General features: G+C 37.1%; 1 long non-coding RNA gene across 1 annotated transcript in view; it reads right to left on the reverse strand.

The window, feature by feature from the left end:
• The window catches only part of LOC101175942, a 246,917-nt gene that overhangs the window by 43,097 nt on the left and 183,237 nt on the right, over nucleotides 1-20,583 (reverse strand). The window contains exons 4-5 of the long non-coding RNA XR_001116472.2: nucleotides 13,715-13,973; nucleotides 6,156-6,228 (exon numbers count right to left, since the gene is read on the reverse strand). This is a non-coding gene — a long non-coding RNA (uncharacterized LOC101175942). The remainder of the gene's footprint in view (nucleotides 1-6,155; nucleotides 6,229-13,714; nucleotides 13,974-20,583) is intronic.

Consider the following 20,583-nt stretch of genomic DNA (forward strand, 5'->3'; position numbering starts at 1 on the left):
ACTATCTTAGAGAGGCTACGGTATGTAGTTTTCTAGTAACTGATAATGGCAGGATTTGAACACAAATCCTCTGGATACCAAATCCCTGTTGCACTTGTGTTTCCCAAGAATGCTTGGCTGCATTCTGTTCATTTCCTAGGGATCTGTGAGAATTTAAACTTCACAGATAATTTAGGGTATCCAGTGGAAAAAAATTCTAAGAACCAAAATATTTCAATGTGACTTGGTTGCTTCTAACAGCCTAACTTCAGATGAGGATACAAATAAATAACTTAAAGTTGAAACTTATATTTAAAAGGGAAGCAGAGCATAAAAGTTTGGAAAATTTACAGCCTGGCCATGTGGCAGAAAAAGAAACAGCTTTTACTGGAGCAACAATTTGCTAGAGAAAGTTGCATAACTAAAAGGGAGCCAAGTGCTGCTAGCCAAGATGATAGGAAAAAGGCCTTGAAGGCATTTCAGAGACCTTTGCAGCAGCCCCTCTCATCACAGTCCTGAATGCCTAAGAGAGAAGAATGGTTTTGTGGGACAGGCCTAGGGCCTTGCTGCCCCACACAGTCTCAGGACAATGTTCCCCACACCCTGGCTGTTCCAGATCCAGCCTTGGCTCAAACAGGCCCAGGCATAGCTTGGGCCATAGCTCCAGAGGGTGCATGCTGTAAGCTTAGGCAGCTTCTATGTAAAGTTAAGTTTTCAGGTACACAGAGTGTAAGAGTTGAGGCTTGGTAGCCTCAGCCTAGATTTCAGAGGATATATGAGAAAGTCTCTGTGTCCAGGCAGAAGCCTGCTGTTGTGATGGAGCCCCTCACAGAGAACCTCTACCAAGGGAGTGTGGAGGAGAAATGTGGAGTTAGAGGCCTCACACAGAGTCCCCACTGGGGCATTGCCTAGTGGAACTGTGGGAAGAGGGCCGCCATCCTCCAGACCTGAGAATGGTAGATATACCAGTAGCTTGCACTCTGCATGGAGAAAAGGGGCAGTCACTCACCTGCAGCCTGTGAGAGCAGCCTTGGGGCATGCACTCTGCAAAGCCACAAGGTGGAGCTGCCTAAGGCCTTGAAAGCCCACCTTCTGCACCCATTTTCCCTGGATGTGGGACATATAGTCAATGGAGATGACTTTGGAACTTTAAGACTGAATGACTGCCCCGTGGGGTTTTGAACTTGTATGGGGCATGTAGCCCCTTTCTTTTTGATGATTTCTGTCTTTTGGAACAGGAATGTTTACCCAGTGCCTGAACTCCCATTGTATCTTCGAAGCAACTAACTTATTTTTTATTTATTTAATTTTTTTTACAGCTCATAGGTAAAAGAAACTCATTTCCAAATAATACTGTGGATTTGGAACTTGGGACTGTTGGATTAATGCTGGAATGAGTTAAGATTTTCAGGGGAATATTGAGAAGAGATTATTATATTTTGAAATGTGAGGACATAAGATTTGAAGGGGGCTGGGGTGAAATGATACAGTTCAAATACATGACCCCATCCAAATCTCATGTTAAATTAGATTCTCCAATGCTGGAGGTGTGGCCTGGAGGGAGGTGTTTAGATTATGGGAGTGGATCCCTTGTAGCTTGGTGCTGTCTTTGTGATAGTGAGTTCTCATCAGATCTGTTCCTTTAGAAGTATGTGGCACCTCCCCACCCCAATTGCTTTCTTGCTCCTGCTTTTGCCAAGTGACATGCCTGCTCCCCCTTTGCCTTTTGCCATGATTGTAAGCTTCCTGAGGCCCTTCTAGATGGTGAGCAGATGCCAGCACCATGCTTCCTGTAAAGCCTGCAGAATCCTGAGCCAGTTAAACCTCTTTTCTTTATAAATTACCCAGTCTTGGATATTTCTTTATAGCAATGTGAGAATGGCCTAATACACAGTTCTTATAAGATTGATGACTAGGGAAAAACACAAGTGAAATGGAGATTTGGTGTTCAGAGCATCTGTGTTCAAATCCTTGCTTTTTTTTTTTTTTTTTTTTTTTGAGACATAGTCTCACTCTATCACTCAGGCTGGAGTGCAGTGGTACAGTCTCGGCTTACTGCAACCTCTGCCACCCAGGTTCAAGCAATTCTGCCTCAGCCCCTTGAGTAGCTGGGATTACAGGCGCCTGCCACTGCGCCTGGTTAATTTTTGTATTTTTAGTAGAGACGGGGTTTCACCGTTTTGGCCAGTCTGGTCTTCAACTCCTGACCTCGTGATCCACCCGCCTTGGCCCCCCAAAGTGCTGGGATTACAGGCATGAGCCACCGCACCTGGCCCCAAGCCTTGCCTTTTACTCTTCCACCATAGGTGCTGTACAACTAGTCACATCAAAGTCTTTAAATAACTCTGCAGAGTTTTCTTGTTGACTTAAACCTCTTGCATTTGCTTCTTCTGCTCTTACTCACCTTCTCCTCTGCTCCTCCACTATATGTGCTAAGGGTCCAGCGAGCCTCTTCTTTGGTGCCGGTACTGTTGTATCACCTTCCTCACTCTCCTTGACCAGCTTCATCTCATACTAGCTCCCTTCTCCACTCATTACAATTACCTATATATTAATTTTTTCTCCACTAGACTGGGAACTCATGGAGATTTGGACTTTTGCTTTACTTATCATTATATCCCAGCACCTAACAAAGTATAGGCTATAACAGATAACTCAAGAAATGGCTGGCTAAATGAATACAATTATATTGATATGAGAACAAAGTAAAATGTTTTCTGTATAACCAAATGCATATACAAAGAAATTACGAAGTATCTAGAATGTAGCAGGTATAAATATCACCTCTATTTCTCTGTTGACTGTTCCCTCCTTAAACCCAGGAAAATGACAACGGTGAACTTGCCCTTTCACTACTAATATGTTATATTTTAAAAATAATTGTCATCAAGAAAATTTTCACGACTTGTATATCCCCCATATATGCTAACTTCTGAATCCAGTATTTTAAAACCACGCAGTGTAAAGTTTTTAAGGGATATATATACTTTTTTTTTTAACAAATGAGAATGCAGAGAGTAATGGGTTTCAATACAGTCTACCTTTGGGAGTACTTTATTCCTCAATTTGTCTATTTTATGTATACTCACATCTGGCTGGTGCTAATAAAAAATGAATTTCATATTTCTTCTTCCTCTGTCATTAAAAATACCTAAATAGTTTTTCTAACTTTTAAATTTTATACATCATTGCTTACTAGTATCACAGGAAATTGTGTGTGTGTGTGTGTGTGTGTCCGAGAGGGAAAGAGAGAGAGAGCAAGAGATTCTGTCATCAGATCCTCTAGACCCTATCTCCACTGTAATGAAGCTTCAGCAAAATTTGAAAGGCCTGTGTGTTTTTGTTTTAATAAATTCATCCCTGAGAAAATGAGTCAGACTAAATAGAAAGTGGGCCAGTGAAGGAGATTCAGAAAGATAATATCCCAATATGCCAAGAAGATACAAGCATGGCTGAGCCAATTCATTCTCTGGTGTTTCTTAATTTTCCTTGTGACTTCTAATAATATACCTATTTATTGATACAGACCCCAGAGATATGGATAGAAACACCATTTTAAAATATATTTGTATGGTTATTGTAAACATGCAGTCTCTGTTACCCTTTGTAATGCTTAGAAAAAAAGTCATTTAAATTGTGATATTTTTGTAAAGTGCACCTATAGCAAATAACAGAGCCAGTCTGAATTATAAATCCATTTAAGCACTCAATCACCAAAATTAGTAATGCTGAGAAATGGGGCACATTGAAGGAATGGGCTAGATTTAGAATGAGTTAGATAAGATGATATGACTTAAAAAGAAGAGTGACTCACGACCACAAAGTTAGGTTTACTCTTAGGCTAACTCAACCACCAAAGGGTATGCTATTTGCCACCTAAGAAATGGGTACATTTATGCTCTTACTGCAGTGATTTTCAACCAAGCCATGGGTCACTTAACAACATCTGGACACATTTCTGGTTGTCACAACTGAAAGGAGGTGCTATTGGCATTTAGCGGGTAGATGCCGAAGATGTTACTAAACATCCTGTAATCACAGGACAGCTCACACAGCAACGAATTATTTGCCCCAAAGTGTCAATAGTGTCATGGTTGAGAAATCCTGCTTTACAGGAATTCTCAGGAAGTAATTTTTTTTATATTGGGCAATGTTGTTATTAACTGAAAAGGTACCTTGGTTACTGTGGTTTTAACTGGAAAAGTACATTTAGTTGGATTATTATCATGTTGAAATATTAATGACTTGGTGACATAATAAAAATAACACTACAAACATTTTTAAGAGTCATTAATTATAAAGAGTTTAGGAAGTTACCAAAACCCTTACAGCTGATATTTACTACTGCATGTTCCAGTTTGCTAATGCTACAATATAACATCTGATAAAACTCTAATTATGAAACAGCTTTACAATAAAATTTGATATGAGCATTTCACTATTATTATTTTTCCTACAATAAACCAATTTTCTTTTTAGGTGAAATATTAATTATAAATTAACGAACTGAGTTGTGATTATTTAGGCCCTCCCCTTTACTGCAAACAAAACTTACAGATTGATAATCATTACCAAAAAGCACCATTTGTACTGCTCAGAATTTAAAGTGAACCTAAATCACAGGAGTTCCTCTCTAAGAAAAACCTGGTCCTTGAAATTCACAAAAAGAATAAATAGTATATAATTTCTATCCTTCTTAATATATTTTAGGTCCTCTGAACCTGTTTACCTCTAAGTATTCTCTGCTTGAACAAAGGAAGCTTGGCATGGTTTGGGTCTGTGTCCCTGCCCAAATCTCATGTCCAGCTGAAATCCCCAGTGTTGGAGGTGGGGTCTGGTGGGAACTAATTGGATCATGGGGGTGGATTTCCCTTTTGGTTCTGTTCTCGTGAGAGTGAGTTGTCGCAATGCCTAGTTGTTTAAAAGGAACTAATTGGATCATGGGGGTGGATTTCCCTTTTGGTTCTGTTCTCGTGAGAGTGAGTTGTCGCAATGCCTAGTTGTTTAAAAGCGTGTAGCACCCCTCACCTCTTCTTCCTGCTCAGTCAAGTAAGACCTGCCTGCTTCCCCTTCACCTTTTGCCATGACTGAAAATTTTCTGACGTGTCCCTAGCCATGATTCTTGTACAGCCTGAAGAACCATAAGCCAATTAAACCTCTTCTCTTTATAAATTACTAGTCTCAGGTATTTCTTTATAGCAGTGCAAGAACAGACTAATACAGAGCTTTAAAAGGATTTGAATATATTTTAGCTAGTTCTTACAACTATAACCTTAGCCATATTAAATAAAATGCCATCTTTAATTACTAGAAAATGCATGGTAAATTATAAACATAACAACAATAATGCTTAATGCATACCAAATATCAGAGTTCCTACCAAAGGGTGAGTCTTCATATGGTTTGTTTTGGCAAAAAACATAGTACCCAGCTTAAATACATTGAAGTTCTGACAAATATTGTGAACTGAAAATACATAAAAAGATACCTGTTTTCAGCAAATGTGCACAGAAACTGGGTATTATATGACTCATCTGTGATTTTATACTTAAAACCACGTAAGTTTGAGGTATACTCAGTATCTCTGTGAATAACTGACTTTAGAAAAACAAAATATCATTTCCTTCTGGATCATAAAACGCCATCTGTTCATGCCTGTCTAAAAATCATAGATCCATCAGGTGAATGTAAAGAAAATATCATTACCCAAGTTTCCACTTTTATGTAATAACTCCTACACTGATGAGCAGATTAATTCGCCAGGCTAATTCACCATTTCCTTTCACTCAGGGCTCTTGACAAATCTTATTATTGACTATGTAAGTTCATATGTGTTTTTTAGAAATTTTGATGTTCTCAAGGTACTGGCCTTATAAATATTTTTTATATGTTGAAGAATGACTCACAGATTTCTTAAGGTAAATAAGGGGGGAAAGAGAGATTTATATTCCATTTACTTTGCTTTGAGTCTTAATAGAAGAATAAGCTAAAAAATATTTTTTATGTCTGTGGGACTAGGTATGAAAAAATATTTTTTATGATAAAACCATTCAGTACTACTCTTATCCATATAGTTCTACATCAGTTCTTCTCTTATATAGTATAATATCATGGTAGTAAATTGTTTTTCAATAACCCCAAAGTATATAATTTTCTGTTTTAAGGTCTCTCCTCACCTAATTATCATTTTCTAAATTTTTTGCCAAAGGGAAGTTCAGTTCCGTATCTCTTACTTTTCTTTTTGCTTATCTGAAAAAAACAATGAAAGTCATAGAGTTAGTATATGATGATGATTACCTGGAACTGAAAAACAGGTGGTCATTAGGTTATTTTTGTATGTGAAACATTAACAAACCAAATATACCAGTAAGTGGTCTTTATTATCCTTTAGACACCACTCTGCACCTAGGTGATCTCATTCCGTTCATTCTATTCCTGGCCTTCCACAGGATTGTAATGGGAAACCCCAGGGCTGTGTCCCTGACCCCTCTCTTCTCCCTCCACACCTATACTTAGCAATTCAGTGTCCCATTCCCCAGGTTGCTTTCTCTTCTATTCACTCTTGGCCAGGAAAATTTTCCTATCATTAGATGTTACTATGTCCTGCCTTCAAGGGAATATATTCCCACTTAAAAAGAACATTTAGGGAGGCACAATATTAACCCAAAGAAATGTGTGACCCCCAAATTGGTAATTTCAGATTCTAGTATTTGACTAGCTCTGAGAAAGACAGAAAAAGTTTAAGAAACTTACAATTTATAATATCTTCTGAGAACCTACTAACTTTTACACGTGTGTCTCAATATTTTTTGACAACACGTGTCTGATGAGGAGTGGCAGACCTTATGAGTCTGCCTCTAATGAGAACCTTTTGGGAGTTTTTGTATTCAAATCATACTTAGTTTATACTAAACCTTCTCAGTAAGATTGATGCTTATATTTTATTACATATTTTCTGGCTAAAAAACAGGATCCTTTTAAATTTCAAGCTCCACAATATTTTTTCCTTATAAAGAACTGTCACAAATTATTGCTGTTTCTTACCAATAACTAAACAAACTGCTATGGACTGAGTTATACCCTGCCACCAATGTCATTTGTTGAAGTCCTAACTAACTCCCAATATGATGGCATTTGGAGATGGGGTCTTTGTAAAATAGTTAGGTTTAGATGAGATCATGAGGGAAGGGGGCCTCATGGAGATTACTGCCCTTCTAAGAGGAGACAACAGAGAGTTTGCTTCCTCCCTTTCTCTCTCTCTCTCTCTTTCTCTCCCTCTCTCTCTTTCTCTTTCTCTCCCTTTCTCCACTTTATGATACCATGAAATACCATGAAAAAGCAGCAATTTTCAAACCAAGAAGAGCAGTTTCACTGGGGAACCAAATCGGTGGGCACCTTGATCTTGGACTTTTAAGCCCTCACAACTGTGACTGTGAGAAATAAATTTCTGTTGTTTAAGCCACCCAGTCTATAGTATTTTTTTATGACAGCCCAAGCTGACAAATACACAAATAAATAGAAAAATAAATAATGAATTGATCCCCTTCATTGTCATTATAACGACAATATCAGAAATAAAATACAAAATTTGGCCATAAGAACCCCATCCAAACAAATGAGCTCTTTTATTTTAGTGTAGTTTTTACCAAGATAGGTTCTTTTTTTTTTTTTTTTTTTTTTTTTTGTGACAGAGTTTTGCTCTTGTCATCCACACTGGAGTGCAATGGTGTGATCTCAGCTCACTGCAATCTCCACCTCCTGAGTTCAAGCGATTCTCTTGCCTCAGCCTCTTGAGTAGCTGGGATTACAGGCACCTGCCACCATGCCTGGCTAATTTTTGTATTTTCAGTAGAGATAGGGTTTCACCATCTTGGCCAGGCTGGTCTCGAACTCCTGACCTCGGGTGATCCACCCACCTTGGCTGCCCAAAGTGCTGGGATTACAGGCATGAGCCACCGTGTCCGGCCCAAGGTAGGTTCTTAATGCCTCAGTCTAAAGTCTTGCCCTGAGAGTACTGAAAATGTTAGCTATAAGAAGAGCTCTCTCATGACTTAATGGGCAACCTTGATCCGTATGTGTTACTTCTCCTGGTATAGCTCACATATCTGTGAAAAGGTGGCTATGACATTGATATTCTATGAAAACTTGTAGTGAGCAAGCTGGTTAACATCACCTTTATCATGAGCAACATGGTACAGTAAGCTATGTGTAAATCTTCAGAAGAGTACCTTGTTTGCAAGTGTTTATTTTATTTTAATGCATTGTACTCTGAGTAGGACAAAAATCACCAATCAAAGACATCCTGCTGGGCCGGGCGCGGTGGCTCACGCCTGTAATCCCAGCACTTTGGGAGGCCGAGGCAGGCGGATCACAAGGTCAGGTGATCGAGACCATCCTGGCTAACACGGTGAAACCCCGTCTCTACTAAAAATACAAAAAATTAGCCGGGCATGGTGGCGGGTGCCTGTAGTCCCAGCTACGCGGGAGGCTGAGGCAGGAGAATGGCGTGAACCCTGGGGGGCGGAGCCTGCAATGAGCCGAGATTGCGCCACTGCACTCCAGCCTGGGTGAAAGAGCGAGACTCCGTCTCCAAAGAAAAAAAAAAAAAAAAAGACATCCTGCCAACTAAGATGAAAGAGATATAAAGAAAAATATATTAAGCAATAAAAACGCTAATGGCTAACAGGTAGTAGGCCTTGCTATGTTCTGTGACTGTTCCAAGTGATTGACAGGTAATAACTCATTCAATCATGAAAACAACTCCATAGATGTTATATACTCTTTTTATATATTATTGTAAGCTCCTACTTTAAGGATGAAGAAGGGGAGATTCAAAGAGATTAAATAACTTCCCTAGGACAGTTGGAGAGGTAATAGAAGAAAGAGATTTGAACCCAACACAAAATGGCTCCCAACTCTTTTATTTCAAGCATGAAATATGGCCTCACAACAATACCCTTCCCAGCTGCAGCAAAGGAGGTAAGATGAACTAAATGCAGTATAGAGGCTGAAGAAAACAACCAACTCTGAAGCTAAGAAACATTTTTTTAGCCTACCTTCCAGTCATTATATGATCAGATATGAGAAACCCTGAGCCTCACATGCTCACTGCCCCAGTAACAATGTGTACATAGCCAGCAGAATCATTATATTCAACAAGTGAGAATTCATCGAGCTGAATAATTTCATTGACTCTAGACCTGCTTCATACTTCTTCATCATATTATTCTTAATTCCCTCAACAATTAAAATCATATCAATGGGCTATACCAATGCCAATATTTGAAGACTTTTACTTCCAGCTGTGTAAGAACTACACTTGAATCTGGTGTGACTGACAATATCAGGCTCTAAATGAAATCATGAGGCCACCAAATTATTATGGTGCAACAAGGTCAAACACTAAACCATCAAATAATCTTGGAGGCATTTTGCAGCCAATCTAAACAGTTAATAAAATGAGATCATAGGTTTTCCAGAAAGTAAAGCTAGCCATCCCTGCCTGATTCTGATAAACAAATTTCCATGTGAAATTTGGGGGAAGGAATTTCGACTCTTCCCTAGAGACTGGGCTCAATCTCTAGCTGTCCCAATTTCAGACTCACCCAGTTATACTGCAGGGCGAGGTTGATGTTCTCTTAAAGCTGTTCAGCTCATCTCTCTGATGGCTTCGGGTTTTTTACCTTTTCAATTCTTCCAAATCTACATTAAAATGCCAAACATAATTTTCATTTAAATACCAACATAGGATTTATAAACATTATTGAGAAAGTGAAAGTGTAAAATTAAGAGGATACACACAAGATGAAACATCCAAACAAAAGAAGAGGAAAAAATAAAGAGATAATGAGAATGAGCAAAAGAGAAAATACACAGAAGGGAGAAATTGCAGCCACTGGATATGGAAAGAGTGGGAACAGATTTTAATTTACTCATGCATTTCTCATGAAGCTGTGGAAGATATGCTCCAAATGTTTAGTCAGACTGGGGCTGGAGAATACAGGTTCCTATGGGAACAGAAGCAGCTTACTGCCATGGTAGTCTGCGTTCCAAATGTAAGTTGCAGCAGCAGACTTCTTTTCCTATTCAGAATATTATTTGTGTTCTCAGTCTCAATTATTGCACTCCAGAGAGCTGTGAAGAGCAAGCCTGCATCCTTAACTCCTTGTTTCTTCCTGTCTTCCGAATTCAGATGTGTATTCTTTCCAACTGTTTGTCTTTTTTTTTTCTTCCCTGCAATTTATCAGGCTATTTCCTTTCCCTCAACATTCCTTCAACACAGTACAGTGTATATATTATGTCTAAAACAGAATGCTGCAGAAACGCAAAGGTCACCTCGTATTGGCCAAACTGCCCAACTATCACCAGAGATGTATACTGCCTCATCAGAAACACACTGCTTCTATTCATTTTCTCTTCATTGGTCCCAAAAGACAGATAAACAAATCAACACCATTTTGAACTAAAGACAAATGAGCTCTTAGACTACAAATTATTTCTGTTGTCTATATAGACATTCTAATACATTGCACCTTTTCATTACTAGGCTATTGTTAATTTTTTACTGTTATTGTTTACCTGGCTAGTGAGATAATCTTGACATATTATTTTGCAGCTATGTTAAGGTTCTTAGATACTCAGTTAACTTCTCATCCTTGGAAGTGTTTATTCACTGAGAAATAATGGAGTCAGTATCCACTTTTTAAAACAATGTTTCTCAAAATAAAATCTGTATACCACGTAAAATAATCACTTCTGTGGTTATTAAAAATGATGATTATTCATTAACCAAATGATATATAACTAAATACTGGCCCATCTATACAATGGAAGTCTATTTAGCCATAAATTATATAAGCAACTGATACAGACAATAAAATAAATATTTTACAAATATTGTGCTGAGTGAAAGAAATGGGATGCAAAAGAAGTGCATTTTATAGGATCCATTTATATTAGTTTCCTCATAGGAATACAGTGTTCACTTTGATCACCTAAGGAAACTATAAATGGATTGTATAATACGCACTAAATTGGTTGGGCGTAGTGGCTCATGCCTATAATCTCAGCACTTTGGGAGGCCGAGGTGGGTGGATCACCTGAGGCCAAGAGTTCAAGAGCAGCCTGGCCAACATGGCAAAATCTCATCTCTACTAAAAATACAAAAATAGCCAGACGTGGTGGCATGCGCCTGTAATCCTAGCTACTCGGGAGGCTGAGGCAGGAGAATTGCTTGAACCTGGGAGGTGGAGGTTGCAGTGAGCTGAGATTGGGCCATTGCACTCCAGCCTGGGCAACAGAGTGAGACTCTGTCTAAAATAAATAAATAAAATAATATGCACTAAACTAACTTTTGGTGATAGAAATCAGATCAGCAGTCACTCCTGGAAGGGGGATACTGAGTGGAAAGTAGCATGAGGAAGTTTTCTTGGGTGATGAACATACTTTATGTCTTAATATATATTCACAAAAACTGATCAAATAAAATAAGTAAGATCTTAACCTTTCATTGTATTTAAACTATATCTCAGTTTTTAAAAATGCTGGTTCTTATGTCCTATCACCTAAGCATCTGCATTTATGGCAACAGACTATTTTGAAGAATAACTTTAGATTTACAGAAAAGTTCCAAAGATAATACAGAGTTCCTATATACACTGGACCCAGTCTCCCCCACTGTCAACTTTTACATTACTATTGCACATTTGTCATAACTAATGGACCAGTATTGATACATTGTTATTAGGCAAACTCTATACTTTATTCTGAATTCTTTGGTTATTCTTTTCTCATTGTCCTTTTTCTCTTAGGACCCCACCCAGAATACCATGCACTGTCGTTATGCCTTCTTTAGCATCTCTTTACTGTGACAATTTCTTGGACCTTGTTGTTTTTCATGACCTTGACAGTTTTGAGAAGCACTGGTCAGATATTTCATAAAATATCCCTCAGTTGAGGTTTGTTTGATGTTTTTCTCATCATTAGAGTGGGGCTATGGATTTTTGGGAGAAAGATCACTGAAGTGAAGTGTCATTCTTATCACACTAAAGCAATGGTACATATGATCAACACAACATCACTTACAGTGTTCACCTGGATCACCTAAGAAGCATCTGCATTTTAAAACCAGTTCCTTGGATATTTCCTGTATTTACTAACTTTCAAAATACCGTATTAAATTTTAACATTTCACAGAGCATTAAACAAGTCCATGTTATAAGCTGCAGCACAACTCTCTGCTCAAAGCCATCTATTACTCCTCAGAAGAAATGTCTGCCATATCTCTCTAATATGTCTTGTACCTCTGTGTCAGGAGATAGGATGGGTGCCCTGCTTTTCACATGGGATGATCTATCCCTTTTCCCTAAAACTCTCAGTTCCTTTGAAGGTCATGCTACCCATTATGTCTATTGCCCAGTAACTCCTTGACTGAGTCATCCACAAGCCTTTGATTGCCCCTGACAATTCCTTAAAGATTTTAGTTCCCAACTGTTTCTTTTCCATAAAGACATATCTCGTATTTTTCAGTGACATCAATATCCACATATGTGTTTCTTTCAATACATGTCCTCTCCATTTCTTGCCCCCATCTTTGGTGATCTTACCTCTGTTCCACCTCAACCATGGTCATGGCTATACTTCATTATTAACAATTTTATCCACTCCAAAATTTCCAGTTTTAATCACCCCATCAAACACATCTGTTCTCTATGACATCCTATTCTTCTATCCTCTTTTGAGTACCCTGATTCCTGAAACTCTTTTCCTGTTTGTAAAAATAAAAAAAAACCAGAGCAACAACAACAGAAATAACAACAAAAGCCACACCACTTCTAGTCAGTTGTTCCTGCTAGCAATTTATCACCATGAATCTCACTGAAGTCCTCACTCTCTTCCTTACTTTCCTTAGCTTCTATGGCCTAATATTAAAATATTCCTTCTATCATTGCCACATGGCCAACCTTAATCCTGTTTAGAACTAACTCTTTTCCTATCTTGCTCCTGAAATATAGCAGCTAATCACAAATGGTGGCAAAAGGCATAACATGTTTGCTGTGATCACATTAATTTCATAACCACGCTCATTAAGGAGGCCTTAGTGTGGCTCTGTCATCCCTCTTCATTTTCACTTATCCAGTCCCATGGGAAATTATTTTATTTTATATGTCCATTGCCTTTCATTGAGGAAGCAGAAGTAACTAGAGGAAGATTCTTGCATGCTTCCACCACTATATAGAGCAACATCATTATCCATATACCTTACCTGAATATCAAGGCAAACCCACCTATTTAAGTACTAAACCCATCCACTTCGGTGTACTCAAGGCCATTGCTCTTGCTATGGCATACTTTGTCTCTTGCATCATCATTTTTTTCACTAGTGGTCTCTTTCTATTAGTATATAAACACAAACTCTCTTGAAGAAATCCTCCCTTGATTCTATATCCCTTCACATAGTCTCTGTCCCACTTTTCTCCTCTAAAGAAAAGAGTTTTTGCAGTCACGGTTTTTCTTTCTTCTCTTCCCATTCCCTCTTGGACCCACTCTGTGCAGGCTTGTGTTCTTGCTGCGCCATGGGGGCTGCTCTTCACAAGGGCACAAAAATCCTCTGTATTATATTGTCTAGTGGTCATTTATTAGACATCCAATTTAACCAAATAGTATCATTTACACACACATTATTCACACATTATTACTTGAAACAACTTCTTTACTTCACCTTCATAATACCAACCTTGTTTTTCTACACACTTCACTGGCTGTCCCTTCTCAGTCTCCTTTGATAATTCCTCTACACCTTCCAGATCTTTAAACACGGGTGTGTTTCAGGACTCAGTTCTCTCACACAGGTGATCTCTTTGTATTCTGCAGCTTTAAATGTGACCACTAACTTTAAAATTCCTAAATTTATATTTCCAGTCTGAATTTCTCCCTGGAACTGGAAATGCATATCTTCATTTCTTGATATCTCTAATTAAATATCCAATATGCATCTGTAAATGAAAAATTGCACCAGATAAGTTAAATGGGAAATGAAGACTTTATTCAAGACTATTGCAACAAAGGAAAAAGATTGAATTCAACTCTGATAAAACAAAAGGTGAGAGAGTTTCAAGCACTGAAGTGAGCTAATGGAAGAACAGTGGAAAACTGACATCAGGGGAAAGGTTGATCCAGGTGATTAGTACATCAGTTTTTGCAATTGGTGCTTATTGAAGTTAGACACCTCCCCTTCCACAGAGACTAAGAAATACAGATGCTTTCTTTCTTTCTTCTTTTAAAGTTTTATTTTGGTTTCAATTGACATGTAATAATTGTGTATGTGTGGGTGTATATACATATATATGTATATGTGTATGTGTATACATATATATGTATATGTGTATGTGTATACATATATATATGCCTATAGTCATTTACATACTTATGGTACATTTAAGAGGGACAGTGTAATGTTTCAATACATGTATATATTGTGTAATCATCAAATCAAGGTAATTAGCATATCCATCACCTCTAACACTGGTCATATCTTTGTGGTGAGAAAATTCAAAATCCTTTTTTCTAGCTATTTTGAAGTATATAATATATTATTCTTTACTGTAGTCACCTTACTTTGCAATAGGATACCAGAAATTATTCCTCCTATCTAACTGGAATTTTGTACCCATTGACCAACCTCTCCCCATCTCTCCCACCTCTGGTAACCACTATTCTACTCTCTACTTCTGTGAGATCAACTTCTTTATATTCCACATATAAGTGAGATAATGTGGTATTTGTCCTTTTGTACTTGGTTTATTTCACATAATATAAAAAGACAACAAATGCTAGTGAGGATATGGGGAAAGAGAACTTTTATATACACTGTTAATGGGAATGTAAATTAGTATAGCCATTATGAACAACAGTGTGTAAGTTCCTCAAAATACTAAAAATAGAACTACCATATGATACAATAATCCAACTACTGGGTTTACATCAAAAGGAAATAAAATCAGTATGTCAAAGAGATGTCTGTGCTCCCATGTTTACTGCAGCACTATTCAAAATAGCCAAGATATGGAATCAACCTAAATGTCAATCAACGAATGAATGGCTTAAAAAATGTGGTGTGTATGTAAACAATGTAATACTACTCAGCCATAATAATAAACAAAATTCTGACATTTGGAATAACATGGATAAACCCAGAAGTGCCATTTTTCTTAATGATTACATGTCAAAGGGATTGCTTCTAGCAGCTTGGGAGGAATATTTCTGGGATGTGGAAGATTTGGATCTCAAGAGGGCAGAAACAGTTTTCTCTTGCAAATTATCTAAAATTAGTGCTCTTTAAAAAGAAATGCTATGAGCCTATAGTCAGGAAGAAACTTGTCCAAAATTTAGTCAACTTGAGGGGAATTTTAAGGCCATCCTGGACATATCTCAAACTTAAAATGACCGAAAATGAATTATTGATTTTCTTCTACCCTCAAACTTGCCCATTCCCCAGTATTCTCCAACTCAGTTGCAATTATATTCTTCCAGCTATTTGGGTCAAAAACCTTAGGGTCAACATTGACACTTTCTACCTTCCTCTCTGTCTCCCCCCAACACCCCCACCCACATCCAATTCCTCTGTAATCTTTATCTAGCTTCCAACCTTCATCAGGCTTTTCACTCCACCCTAGCCCAAGGTGGCAAAATTGGCCAATGGATTATTAAATTACTTTCCTAACTATTCTTTCTGGTTTCACTCTTTCTTGTCCTACATCTACTATTTAGACTGCCAAGTTTCTGTTCCACTCAAATCCAAAGCTGTTATCTTGGCTTAAAAAGCTCAATATCTTCCTCCTGTTTTCTCCTTACTTTAATCTCGAACTTTGCCCCCACACTCTAGATTCTCTGTGCATATTTGCCTTTCTAAGTCACATGTGCCTCCTTGTCCCTCATACATTCCAATCATGTCTCTGCCTCCAGGATTTATGACTTGCTTTCTTCGTTGTTTGAAACACTCTTCAAACAGTATCAACATATCTTTCCTTCTTCTTTCTTCTGTCGGGTCTCAGCTCCAATGTCAAATGTTATCACCTATTTTAGTCTTTCCCTAAGCTCATGTAATATTATAATATAACAACCCTGTTTTTTTCTTCATAGTTCTTATCACCACTTGATGTATTATTGTGTTTGCTTAACTATTTATTTCGTCTCTCCAATTAGAATGTATGTTCTTTGAGAGCCAGGAATCCTTATATGTTGTTTACTAGAGAAAGTGTGCCAGGTACAGAGTAAGCAATAAGTTATTTGTAAAATAAACGAATAAATTTTCTGCCTTAGATTTGATGGCTGCAAATGGCTATTGACTCCCATTAAAGCACTTCACAATCTTCAGTGAATCAGTGCTATACCCTTTTTTATTCTTTCAGCCCCAGTCTCTGTTACCTTCAGTGATTTAATCATCAACATATTTGATTATCTTGGTTGCACAGATAATCATCCTCAACGTCTGAACTATTTAATGAAAAAGCTATACTTGAAACTAACCTCTTAGCTCTGCAATGCATTTCTCTGCATATAAACACCTGCATTCTCATTTCTCCCCATCCTTTTGACCAACTACAGCTATCTCTGTCTTGATTATGATCTCTAAGTTACTTAACCTCACCCTGGTCTTGCTTACCCTTCTCTCTCATTCAACCCCTTCTCTCTCAGAATAAGTTCTATAGTCAGTCAGTTTGGTAATGTGCTCATTACTGCTCCTAATTCATTCATATTTTAACAAACACTTAGCATGGTGAGGCTGATCCTCAGCACTGGTAAAAATCTAACATTTACTGTATCTGTTCTAATTCTTTGGTTTCATGTGGTATCTTTCATCCTGCTCAGTAATGTTTTTGTTCATACACTGATTTTTTTTTTTGGTCCATGTTTCCGTGGTCTGTAGATTCCATTGTATATGGCTTAAAATCGTGCCTATGTCCCTCTAAACATAAATCTAATTTCCTTTTTCTATTACAATCAGTAGACAGCTTGATATTTTATTTTATTCATTTGATGTGAGAGTCTCAAAATTGCTCCTTAGCACTAAAATATATCCCTTTTTAAAATACAATTCATCTCTTAACTCCAATATTCAACAAAAAAATGTTATTTTTTTGTTACCCTAAACCTCCAAATTCTATACTTGTTAACATTCTATCCCATCTTATTTGGGATCTTCTTCCCATATACATATAGGTTATTTTTCTCCAGCAGATTTAATCAACCCTGCCTCCCTGCTTATAATTATTTATTATTTTAATCATTTTATGGTAGTCATTTTTGTTATTTGCCTGCTTTGATTAGTTGGGAATTTTTAAGAACAAAGATAAAGTCTATTTCCAATATTTTCCACATTAGAAAGCTATCACTCTATAAATACTGAATGAATAAATGAATGTTATTAAGGCTGTGAAAAGAGCACGGAGAAATATAGAATATTGTATAGAATATTAGATGCCTTTCTCTATTCACTCCAGAATTGCCATAAACAGCTAATTATTCCAAATTTGTGATAGTGGTAGTGGTGGTGGCAGCAAGGCATTATTTTCTTAAAATATTTGATATTTTATGGCAATGTTCTTAAAGCTTTCCAAAATCTAAAGCTGAGTCCTGACTAGTCTTAGAGCTTCTTTGGCCTCATTTCAGAGTCTAGTTGAATGATTAATGAAATCCTTACTCTCCATTTGCCTTTTGAATGTTCTATTGAATCTCCACTGAATCCAACCTCATTCATCAGGCATGTTGTCTGGAAGAGTCTCAGAGAATCCCTTCTGGGAGTTTTAGAGTCTTCCATTTGACCTTGGAGAGAGATTGATCTTGAAATTGTACTATGCAACCGAATTTTCCATTTGTTATACTTTCTCAGTGACCACAAAAAGCAAAGGAGTCTATAAATACATTATGTTAAGAAAAAATAATATTTGTATTGATTCGCTGGAGTTGCATTTTTAAATTAAAACAAAGGCCTAAATTTTATAATTCTTTCTAGTGTATTTAATTTTGACAGCTATTAGATGGCTCTCTGTTATTGTCAAAACATATTATGGTCCTTTTCTAATTTTTCTACTCTCATGAGTTTCAGTTCTTGAAGCAAAGATGACAAAAACATTTCATTATTTTTATTTTAGAAAAGTTTTTCAAATAATTTTTACTCAGATTCTTGTTGAGCTGTCTACACAACTTCCTCTGCAAGAAGAAATTTTAAAATCCCCCTTTGGACTATTATTTAATATAACTGAAGGAGTATATTAAAATTTTTACAAACAAACAAAGAAAAACCCTATATCCATGTCTTTTGTCAGAAATAGGTAGTGTTTAGGTGGAAAGAGAAGTATAATGGAGTTTGAGGAGCTCTGCTTAATTTCTTATTTTGTCACCAAGACTCCACGGAGTTTTTAAAAAAATAATAATGGTCCTGTTACAGCCATTCTCCTTCACCTGCTCACTATTTCCACTTAAATGGATTTATGTTGAACATCCCATACCACACCAGAGTGGTATACTTTTTACAATTGATGAACCTACATTGACACATCTTTATCCATTAACATCCATAGTTTATTTCAGGGTTCACTTTGGGTGGTATACATTCTACGGATTTTGACAAGTGAATAATGACATGTAGCCACCATTGTAGCATCATACAAAATAGTTTCACTTCCCTAAAAATTTTATGTGCTTCAACTGTTCTTCCCTCCTGCCTCCTTAACTCTTGGAAACCACTTTTTACTATATCCATAGTTTTGTTTTTTTCCAGAATGCCATATTTTGAAATCATATGGTATGCAGCCTTTTCAGATTGGCTTCTTTTACTAAGTAATGTGCATTTAAGCTACCTCTTTGTCTTTTCATGGCTTGATAGCTAATTTCTTTTTTTTTTTGAGACGAAGTTTTGCTCTATCGTCCAGGCTGGAGTGCAGTGGCGCAATCTCGGCGCACTGCAACCTCCACCTCCGGGGTTCAAGTGATTCTCCTGCCTCAGCCTCCCGAGTAGCTGGGACTACAGGCACGTGCCACCACACCCGGCTAATTTTTTGTATTTTTTAGTTGGAGGGGTTTCACTGTGTTAGCCAGGCTGATCTTGATCTCCTGAGCTCGTGATCCGCCTGCCTCAGCCTCCCACAGTGCTGGGATTACAGGCATGAGCCAGCACACCCAGCCTGATAGCTCATTTCTTTTTGTGGAATAACATTCCATTGTCTGGATGTATTACAGTTTATTTATCCATTTACCTACCGCAGGACATCTTTGTTGCTTCCAAATTTGGGTAATTATGAAGAAAGCTGCTATAAACATCCATGTGCAGGATTTTGTGTGAACATATGTTTCCAACTCCTTTGGATGAATACCAAGAAGCATGACTGCTGGGTTGTATGCTAAGAGTATGTTTAGTTTTGTAAGAAACCATCAAACTGTCTTCAAATTGGCTCTACCATATCACCAGCAATGACAGAGACAGAAATGGATGTACCATATCATCAGGAATGACTGAGAGTTTCCACTGCTTCACATCTTCACCAGCATTTGGTGTTAGTGTTCTGGATTTTGGCCATTCTAGTAGATGTGTAGTGGTTTCTCATTGTTGTTTTAATTTGCATTTCTCTTATGACATATAATGTGGAACATATTTTCATATGTTTATTTGCCATCCATATATCTTCTTTGGTGAGGTGTCAAGATCTTGGCTTTTTTTAAATTGTGTTTTTAATTTTCTTGTTGTTGAGATTAAGAGTTTTCTGTATATTTTTTATAATAGTTTTGCATTTACAGTATTTACATATGTAATCCATCCTAATTTTTGTGGAAGGTGTAAGCTCTATGTCTAGATTCTTTTTTTTTTTTTTGGCATGTGAATGTCTAATTGTCCTAGCACTGTTTGTGGAAAAGACTATTTTTGCTCCATTGTATCATCTTTGCTTCTTTGTTGAAGATCAGTTGACTATATTTATGTGGGTCTATTTTAGGGCTTTCTATTTTGTTCCATTGATCTATTTGTCTATTCTTTCACCAGTACCACACATTTTGATGACTGTAGCTTTATAGTAAGTCTTGAAATCAATAGTGTTAGTCCTCTAACTTTGTTCTTCTCCTTCAATATTGAATTGGCTATTCTGGTTCTCTTGTCTGTCCATATGAATTTTTGAATCAGTTTGTTCACATAATAACTTACTGAGATTTTGGTTGGGATTGTGTTGTATCTATATATCAAGTTGGGAAGAACTGACATCTTGATAATACTGAACCTTCCTATCCACAAACATGAAATATCTTTCCATTTATTTAGTTCTTTGATATTTATTATTAGAGTTTTGTAGTTTTGCTTATATAAACCTTGTACATATTTTGTTAGATTTATACTAAGTATTTCACTGTTGGAGGAAGTGCTAATGTAAATGGTATAATGTTTTTAATTTCAAATTCCACTTACTCATTGCTGGTATGTAGACAAATGATTGACTTTTTTATATTAACTTTGTATCATGCAACCTTGCTATAATCACCTATTAATTTCAGAAAAATATTGTTAATTCTTTTGGTTTTTCCACATAGATAAGTATGTCATCTGAAAATAAAGACAGT

The sequence above is a fragment of the Nomascus leucogenys genome, chromosome 11 (assembly GCF_006542625.1).
Source record: "Nomascus leucogenys isolate Asia chromosome 11, Asia_NLE_v1, whole genome shotgun sequence".
Lineage (NCBI taxonomy): Eukaryota > Metazoa > Chordata > Mammalia > Primates > Hylobatidae > Nomascus > Nomascus leucogenys.